A 9432-nucleotide genomic window follows, 5' to 3' on the forward strand; every position below is an offset into this window, starting at 1 on the left:
TAACTGGGTCTGTGGATGAGGGGAAAGCAGTGGATGTGTTATTCCTTGACTTTAGCAAAGCTTTTGATACCGTCTCCCACAGTATTCTTGCCAGCAAGTTAAAGAAGTATTGGCTGGATGAATGGACTATAAGGTGGATAGAAAGCTGGCTAGATTGTCGGGCTCAATGGGTAGTGATCAACGGCTCCATGTCTAGTTGGCAGCCGGTTTCAAGCGGAGTGCCCCAAGGGTCGGTCCTGGGGCCGGTTTTGTTCAATATCTTCATTAAGGATCTGGAGGATGGCGTGGACTGCACCCTCAGCAAGTTTGCAGATGACACTAAACTGGGAGGAATGGTAGATACGCTGGAGGGTAGGGATAGGATACAGAGGGACCTAGACAAATTAGAGGATTGGGCCAAAAGAAATCTGATGAGGTTCAACAAGGACAAGTGCAGAGTCCTGCACTTAGGACGGAAGAATCCCATGCACTGCTACAGACTAGGAACCAAATAGCTAGGCAGCAGTTCTGCAGAAAAGGACCTAGGGGTTACAGTGGACGAGAAGCTGGATATGAGTCGACAGTGTGCCCTTGTTGCCAAGAAGGCTAACGGCATTTGGGGCTGTATAAGTAGGGGCATTGCCAGCAGATGGAGAGACGTGATCATTCCCCTCTATTCAGCATTGGTGAGGCCTCATCTGGAGTACTGTGTCCAGTTTTGGGCCCCACACTCAAGAAGGATGTTGAAAAATTGGAAAGAGTCCAGCGGAGGGCAACAAAAATGATTAGGGGTCTGGAGCGCATGACTTATGAGGAGAGGCTGAGGGAACTGGGATTGTTTAGTCTGCAGAAGAGAAGAATGAGGGGGGATTTGATAGCTGCTTTCAACTACCTGAAAGGGGGTTCCAAAGAGGATGGATCTAGACTGTTCTCAGTGGTGGCAGATGACAGAACAAGGAGCAATGGTCTCAAGTTGCAGTGGGGGAGGTTTAGGTTGGATATTAGGAAACACTATTTCACTAGGAGGGTGGTGAAGCACTGGAATGCGTTACCTAGGGAGGTGGTGGAATCTCCTTCCTTAGAGGTTTTTAAGGCCCGGCTTGACAATTCCTGGCTGGGATGATTTAGTTGGTGTTGGTCCCGCTTTGAACAGGGGGTTGGACTAGATACCTCCTGAGGTCCCTTCCAACCCTGATATTCTATGATTCAGTGAAGAGGGCCGGGCAGCAGCGGGAGAGGCATGCGCCACCCGACCCCTCAACAGCCGCCTGCTGAGCGCTCACGAGTGGCGCTAGTTCCTCCCCTGCCCTGACCCAGGCAGCCAGCCAATGGGAGCTGCACCTGCAGGTGAGGGGCGGGGCATCACACGGACCTCCCCAGCAGCCCCTTGGGCTAGGAGCCGGACATGCCAGCTGCTTCCGGACCCGGGAGCCACGCAGGTCGCGGCGCAGCGCTAGCAGGGAGCCTGCCAGCCCTGCTGCAGCGCCGCAAACCGGCAATGGCCTGATTGGAGCCATAGGCACCAACTTTTCCCAGCGCCAGTGGGTGCTGAACCCCCGCCTGCCCCGACTTCACCCCTGCCCCGCCCCCATTCCAACCCCTTCCCCAACTCCCCGTCCCAGCCCCGCCTCTTCCCCGAGAGCGCCGCGTTCCCCCTCCTCCCACCTCCCTCCCAGCGCTTGCGCTGTGAAACAGCTGTTTTGCAGCTGCGAGCGAGCCCTGAGAGCTAGGGGGAGAAGCGGAGCTGCGGCGCGCTCAGGGGAGGAGGCGGAGCGGAGGCGGAGGTGAGCTGGGGCGGGGGGCTGGGGAGCTGCCGATGGGTGCAGAGCACCCACCAATTTTTCCACATTGGTGCTCCAGCCCTGGAGCACCCACGGCATCGGCACCTATGACTGGAGCCGTCTGGATTCCTTTTTGACTGGGTGTTCTGGTCCAAAACCGGACACCTGGTCACCCTATCCATGTTAAGAGAAGTGCGAATTTTAAAGCCGATGCTTTGTCCCAGAGAGAGGGGCCTGAACATCCCCAGGTCACTGGCTGGAGTGACCCTGCTCAGTTCAGACTCGAAGGGGGGAGAGATGTGATGAAGTTGGGGATTTTTGTAGTGTTTTACATGAATAGCATGTGCGCGCCTCAGTTTCCCTGTGTGCTGCATGTTTAACAAGGTGGTGGGAGAGGGTTTGCTGTTGCAGGGGACCAGGTGTGACCTCGCCTAGCAGCCGGGATCCCCGGACAATGGCTTGGAGATGGGAGACCCTGGTGACTGGTGACCAAGAGGCCCACCCCAGCTTGGAAGGCAGCCGGTTCTGGCCAGTGGGAGGACAATGGGCTGAGGAGAGAGGACCCCAGTGACCTGACCAACCAGTTCTATCATAGGGGAACGAAGGATGGACGAGGGAGGGCCCCAGTGACCTGTTTACCTGGGACCGAAGACAAAGGACAGGGGAGGAGCTGTTGGGGCCGGTGATATCGGATGCTTCAGCTGGAAAGAGGGGGCTTCTGGACTGGAGAGAGAGCAACCAGAGCCCCCCTGGAGGCAGGAGAGACCTAGATATGGTCTATGGGCTGAGGGAGGCCAGGCCTGAGGCCCGGAGAGTTTCCTGTGCTGGGTTCAACGCTCAATAAACCCTCCTGTTTTATGCTGGCTGAGAGTTGCTCTGGGCTAGAGATCAGGGTTGCATTATTCCCTCTGGGAGTGGAGGCCCCGGGGGTCCAGAGCGAGTGGACTCCCTGAGGGGGACCACGGCGAGATACAGGCATGCTAAGGCTCAGCAAGGTGTGGTTCCAGGAGGCGGAGGGGCCTATGGATTAACCCCCGAGAGGGAGTGGACCCCTGAGAAGGGCTGTCACACTGAAGGAGGTGTGATGTTATTGACATAAGCTATGACTGTATAGATCATTGTTGCAACCACTGTTATATATTTGCAGCAAATATTGTACAAAGGTTGTTGTGTGAGGTGTCTATGGAAAGGTTAGGATTTGCTGGTTATAATTATGCTGTCTGTATGTGTGTATCAATTTTGTATTTGAAGTTATGAATATTGGCTCTGTACTTGTATCTCAAATGTATTTGATTCCACGTAGCCTCAGTGAAGCATTTGGTCAGCTTCTCGAGAAAGGACTATTCTCACGGCCTTTGGGAGACGCCAATCCACATCTGAGCTTTCCCCTGCCCCGCAGCCCAGAGTTGTTGGACTGCTTGAGTACTGCCAAGATTGTCACTAAACTAGATCTGCAGGGGGCACACAATCTAGTGTGCATAAGGCCAGGGGATGAATCGAAGAGCACGTTACCTACCCGATATGGGTGTGACAAAGTGGGGATTTTCCCTTGTTATGTTGTATGTGAGCCTATGTGAGTCTTACTGTTTTGCATGAATACTGTGTGTGCCTCAGTTTCCCTGTGTGCTGCACCGAAGCCTAGGTGGTGGGAATAGGGGTGTGTGACTTTGGCTGAGACCCTCAGGGCAGGTGAGGCTGCTCCAGCTGTCTGCATGTCTGCTATGGCCAGAGCCCTTCGTAACCTGAGACCCAGGAGGGGGATGCAACCTGGTGACGACCAGGTGACTGACCAGGTGACTCTTTGCCCGGGAAGCGAGACAAAGACCAGGAGGAGGAGCAACAGGAGTGTCTGAGGTCGGGTCGCTGGAAGCTGGTACTCGACGGGGGACTAGAAGAGGGGGGAGTCCAGGCCGCCTGGCCCAGGATTCCCCAAGATGGACTTGGCTGAAAGTCACTGATTTCTGTGCTAACAAGTTCTGCCCTACGCTGTGTTCCTGTCGACTAATAAACCTTCCGTTTTATGCTGGCTGAGAGTCACGTCTGACTGCGGAGGTGGGGTGCAGGACCCTCTGGCTTCCCCAGGACCCCGCCTGGGCGGACTCACTGTGGGAAGCGCACGGAGGGGCAGGGATGCTGAATGTGCCGAGGTCAGACCCAGGAAGGTTGAAGCTGTGTGAGCTCCTTGCCCTGGTGATTCAGCCCCAGCTTATCTGAACAAACAGCCTCCCCAATATAAGAAGCTGCTGGATTAGAACCTGGGACCCTGGGGCCGCCAGGCCATAGCACCTCTGCATCGCCTTGTGAAGCTAGACGCTGCAGGATGCACGGCCCAGCGGGGCTGGAGTGGTTCCCCCCAGGTTGGCCCATGGCAGTATATCGACCAGAAACAGCTCCGGGAGCTGGCTGAGCGATGACCCAGATGTCTCCAGCCCTGCCCTGCCGAGAACCCCAGACGCCGGCTCCTGACCCCGACTCGGAGCCGACCATGGACTCGGCCACCCCCGGCCCTGAGTGATGCCCGGGTGAGCTGGGGGCGCCGCAGCCTGGGCAGGGGCCAGATGCTCCGGGCACAGGGCTGAGCCAGGCCCCAGGCAGGACCCCCTACACCTGGGGGCAGGGCCAGGTGGGGCCCTGGGGCCCTCAGCCTCTGGAGACCCAGCCCTGCCCAAGGGGAATCCCCCCACTGCCCCACCTCCTGGGGAAAAGCAGCCAATCAGAGCACTGCAGGAGGCAGGAGGCGCTCCTCCCCATCAGGAACCAGAGGAGTTACTGGGGGGGGGGGGCAGCCGACACCATTCTCCCAGGCTGGGGGAGAGCTGAAGAACCCAGCCCCTCCCCCCACCCATGAGCCATGGGTCAGTCTGCTCCCTGCTCCCACCCTCCTGCAGCACCCAGCCTGGGAAGGGGGGTGACGAGCCACTGGAGCAGAAGGGGGAGATGGGGGGGGTGAGACTTATTTGCCGGGTGTGGGGAGGGGCAGGAGTAATGAGAACATTGGGGTTTGGGGAGTAGGTGGGGCCCCCGCACCAGCTGGCAGCCACATGAGCCCCTTGCTCTGGGAGTGGGGGGAGCTGGGACTCCCTTGCCCCTCCCCCCACACATGGCACCGGGGTGGGGTGGGGGCTCAGAAGAGCAACCAAAGAACCCAATAGCCTCATTGTGAGGGTCTCACTCGTGCCAGCTGAACATTGCGGGTCAGCTGTGCTGGGGCCGGCCGGGGCAGGGGATGAGGATGGGGCCGGACGTACTGGGGCTGGGGCTGGCTGTGCTGGGTGATGGGCAGCAGCAGGGGCCCTGGGACGCCCGGGGGGGCCGGGCCCCTCTCTGCTGCAGCTCCCGATCCCTCCAGGAGCTGCCCGGATGCTCTCTGGGCTGAGCTCGGAGCTGCTGCTTCTGCTGGGCCTGCGCTGGCCCTTGCTCGGGTCCCTGCGAGCTGACCCCGTCCGCTCCCCGCTGGCAGCACAGCCCATGCAGGGCTCTGGGTGCCCGGCCATGCTCAGGGCAGGTCTGCGCGGCTCTCGCTCCCCCCGAGGGGCTGCCCTGCTCAGCCATAGCACGACAAGGCCGGGGATCCCGCCAGCCCGAAGCAGCACGCTCCTGGCACGCTGCGCCAGCCACAGCAAATCCTCCCTGGGGTTCCCGGTGTCCGAGCCCCGGGGAGGCAGGAGGGACCCGGTGCTGCCCTGCCCAGCCCCGTCGTCCTTCACAGGCGCGGGCAGATGGCGCCGGGCCTCACAGCAGCAGTTTGGCTTAAAGCCCAGGTGTTATTTTTGATCATGTCCCGGCTCGTCCTCGTCAAGGACACAGCGTGGCCCTGCATCAGAGTGGTTCAGCTCAGTGCCCCGGGGCCTTCCCCCCCCCAGCCCAGCGCACCGGGGCCTCCCCCCCCCCCCCCCCCCCCCCCTAAGGCCCAGCCCCTGGGCTCAGCACACCAGAGCCTCTGGCCCGACTTGGGCCCAGTCCCTGGGCTCGGTGAATGGGGCCTGCCGCGCTCCAGACCCGGCCCCTGGGCCCAGCGTGCTCACTGCACTGTGCTCACACTCCCCTGGTCACTGCCCTGCACACATCACCCCGGCACCCAGTGCCACACACACTCACTAGGCCACTAGCACCCCCCAAAGCCGAGTCGGCTGGGCCCGGAGAGTTGTGAGACCGTTGTCTATGTGCTCAGTGAGAGCCAGCAGCCGTCACGGGGGGCTGTATGCGGAGCCGGTACCAGCAGCATAATGGGGGGGGGGCTGTGTGCGGAGCTGGAGCTGTCACGGGGGGCTGTGTGTGGAGCCGGCAATGGCAGCGTCATGGGGGCCTGTGTGCGGCGCCGGAGCCGTCATGACTCACAGGGGGCTGTGTGCGGAGCCAGAACTCCAGGGTTGTTTGTTTCTCTTTCCCAGCAGCTGTTCGGCAGATGGACGCAGATGAGACGTGTCCACTTGGAGCCCCCTTGGCTGGCGGGGCTGGCAACATCAACAGCCCTTAATGCTTTCCACTCAGCTCCCAGCGTCTGCCTCCGGCGCCATCACCGCCTCCTCCTCCCTCCCAGCCAGCACCCGTCGCTGGGAGCTGGGTCCCCCCAGCCCTTTCCAGTCGCTCCCATCCAGTGGCCAGCAGGAAGGTCTGTGACTGCTGCTGGCCCCCCAGGCTGCCCTGCCTCTGGCTTGCAGAGGGCTTCCCAGCGTGCTGGGGACAGGAGGGACAAGGGAGGCAGAGCCAGGCTGAACAGAGTCCCCCAGCCCCTTGCTGGTGCCCCCTCACACAAGGTCGCCCCTTCGGCACACACCGCAGAGCTGCCTGGAATAACAGCCTGCGTCAGGCGCCCGGCACATTCCAGCAGGAACCTGCCGCTCAGCAATCAAAGGGCCCTTCTTCTCCCCGGCGTGCGGGGCTGGGAATTCCAGACGGCACCATGCTGGGCGGGATCCGGGCAGGCCCCAGCCAGCCCGGGCAGCATGGGCACCAAGCACCAGCATGCCTGTTTGCACCCACTCTGCACTGAGATGTGACACACCAGAAGCGGCGCAAGGGGCCTGTGTGTAGACTGGTCGGAGGCGTCCAGGCTGAAAGGGCCCGTTCTGACCATCCGGTCTGCCCTGCCGCATGGCACAGTCCAGACTCCCCCAGGCTTCCTGGGCAGAGCCCTCGGGTGAGGCAGAGTGGAGTGCATGCGTGTGAGAGAGAGAGACTCCATGTCTTTGGCCCAATTCTTATGCCAGCAAAGAATTTGGCCCTGGGTGTGTGGGTGTCTCTTGGGGGGCAGCCAGACTAGGCAGAGGGGTGTTCTCCCCAGCACCTAGCCAGGTGGGAACTGACGGGGAAAGGTACCGCCCATGCAGGGCTGTGGTTTTCTCACAGGTTAGCTGGTTGTGGTGAATCAAGCGGCCTGGGCTTACCCGGCCCAGCTCCATCTGCTAACACCACAGCTGCCGTGGCCACGCAGGACAGGTCCCCGGGGTAGCTGGCTCACATGCAGTACGAAGGCACCTGTTCCTGGTGAGGACACACAGTGGCACCTGTTGAACCAACAGTGTGAATGTAACGCAGGTGAGGGGACGCTCGGCCCTCGGAGGAGCAGCTCCTTTTTGGGGCGTCGCTGGAGTCGGTCAGGAATGAGGGCGAGCAAAACCACAATGAGCCGCTCGGAAACTGGCCGAAGAGCAGCATGTGTGTGGCCACTGAGTGTGTGGGCTGGGCTCTGGGTGTGCAATGGGGATTGTGCATGAGTGGGTGTGGCGGGTGATCCACTGACTCGCTGACCCCGCTTGCACAGCCGTACGCTCAGCTCACAGGCATTTCTCTAGCTGCCAATTCCACACTAGCTCCAGGCCCCAGGTCCAGGGACGGTCGAGACAGTTGTGGACAGAGCCCGTTGATTGTGGTGAAAAGTGGAAAGCTGGAAGGGGGCAAATGAGGGAGACACGGAGCCCCTGGAATCTGGTTAGCAGAACCACCAGCCAAACTGCCTAGAGAGCAAAGGCCCTTGCCAAGAACAAGCCCCAACTCAGCTCTGCCCTCGTCCAGTGGAGTTCAAAGGGTGGCTTCCGGCATGAAAGAAAAATCAATAAGAATGGTGGGAGGCGGGGGAAAAGGGGGACCCCGGTATTGGGAGGGAAGGGGAGAATGGGGGTGCACAGAGCTCGTGACATGGGGGGAGAATAGAGTCCCTGGGATGCGGGAGAAGGGAATGTGGGGGACACACAGAGCCCCTGACAGCAGGGGCTTGCAGGGCGTTCCTGAAATAGAGGGGAGGGGCGCTTGTGGGGGGATGGCAGGACCCACAGAGCCCCTGGCCGGTGTGATGAGCTCGACCTGCAGAAGCAATGAGCCGTGTGACCCTCTCGTGTGTAGCTGCCAAAGTGAGAGGGGCCCATTAGGACATCCAAGCTGACTGGCCCGCCTGCCTTCCCAGGCCACCAGCCCCAGCCAGGGGTTCCTGCAGCAGCACTGCTGGGAGAGCCAGTGGAGCTTTTAGAAGGAGACACCAAGTCTTGGTTTCAACAAACCTCCCAGCAATGGCGAATCTGGGTAAGTTGCTCCCGCGGTTAAATTCCCATCACTGCTAAACACTGGTGCCGTATATCCAGTTCGAATCTGTCTGGCTCCGTTTCCAGCCATTGGATCTTGTTCTGTCTTCGTCTGCTAGGATAAAGAGGCGGCCACAGTCAGACAGCTGCTCCCCATGCCCGAAGTCACCGCTGACATTTCGCTTTGCTAAGCTAAATGGATTGAACGTCTTTGGTCTCTTCCTGCCAGCCAGGTTTTCCAGACCTAGAATCATTCTTGTTGCTCTTTTCTAAGCCCTTCTCCGTTGGTCAGCGGCCTTCCGGAAGTGTGGCCGCCAGAACTGGACACAGTAGCCAGTAATAGTCTCATTAATGTGTATACAGAGGTGGTTTCTCCTCTACCTCCATCTTCCCCTGCACATACATCCAAGGATCCACCGCTTTCTCTATCGTAGCTACAGCATCGCGCTGGGAGCTCATGTCCAGCTGGTTATCTAGCAGGTCCCCAAAGCCCTTTTCATTCCCCGCTTTCCAGGACAGGGTCCCCACCTACGGCTCCTTGGTTCCTCACTGTATGACCTTGCAGCTGACTGTGTTAAAATGCCCGTTGTTCAAATGAGCTCAGCTTGCCAAGCGACGCAGGCTGCTCTGTATAAAGGGCCAGTCCCCATCAGCATTCACCAAACCCCCCAATTTTGTTTCATCTGCACATGTTAGTAGTACTGACTTTAGATTTCCTTCCAGAGCATTGATAAAGACAGTGCTGCCCTTTCTCGACCCAAGCAGCCAGTCAGATTTTGGGGTCCTGGGGATGTTCTGGCTGGAAGAAATTGACACGGTCTGGTGTTCTCTTTGCTTATTTACAAGCAATGTACAAAGTCCTGCTTCCCTGAACAGAGGAGGAACCAGGCTCAAAAGGAGCAGCTTCTTCGTTTACTGCCCCAAGCCTCTTCAGCCAGCACCAGACCCAAAAGCTCTCGCGCTTTTTCCAGGCTCCCACTGTGCTCACAGGCTCCTGCTTGGCTTTCTTGCTTCTCCCCCTCTCTGTTCTTGATGCTCTCCCTGCACACCCCCACCCCGAAAAGAGTTCTCAGCCAAAAGCCTCTGGGCTGGGGCACACCCCCTGTTTTGTCTCGAGTAGGGGCTTATGCTTACAAGGGTGAGTTCACCCCATC

Source organism: Terrapene carolina, unplaced genomic scaffold, assembly GCF_002925995.2.
Source record: "Terrapene carolina triunguis isolate 2854851 unplaced genomic scaffold, T_m_triunguis-2.0 Scaffold408, whole genome shotgun sequence".
NCBI classification, from domain to species: Eukaryota; Metazoa; Chordata; order Testudines; family Emydidae; genus Terrapene; species Terrapene triunguis.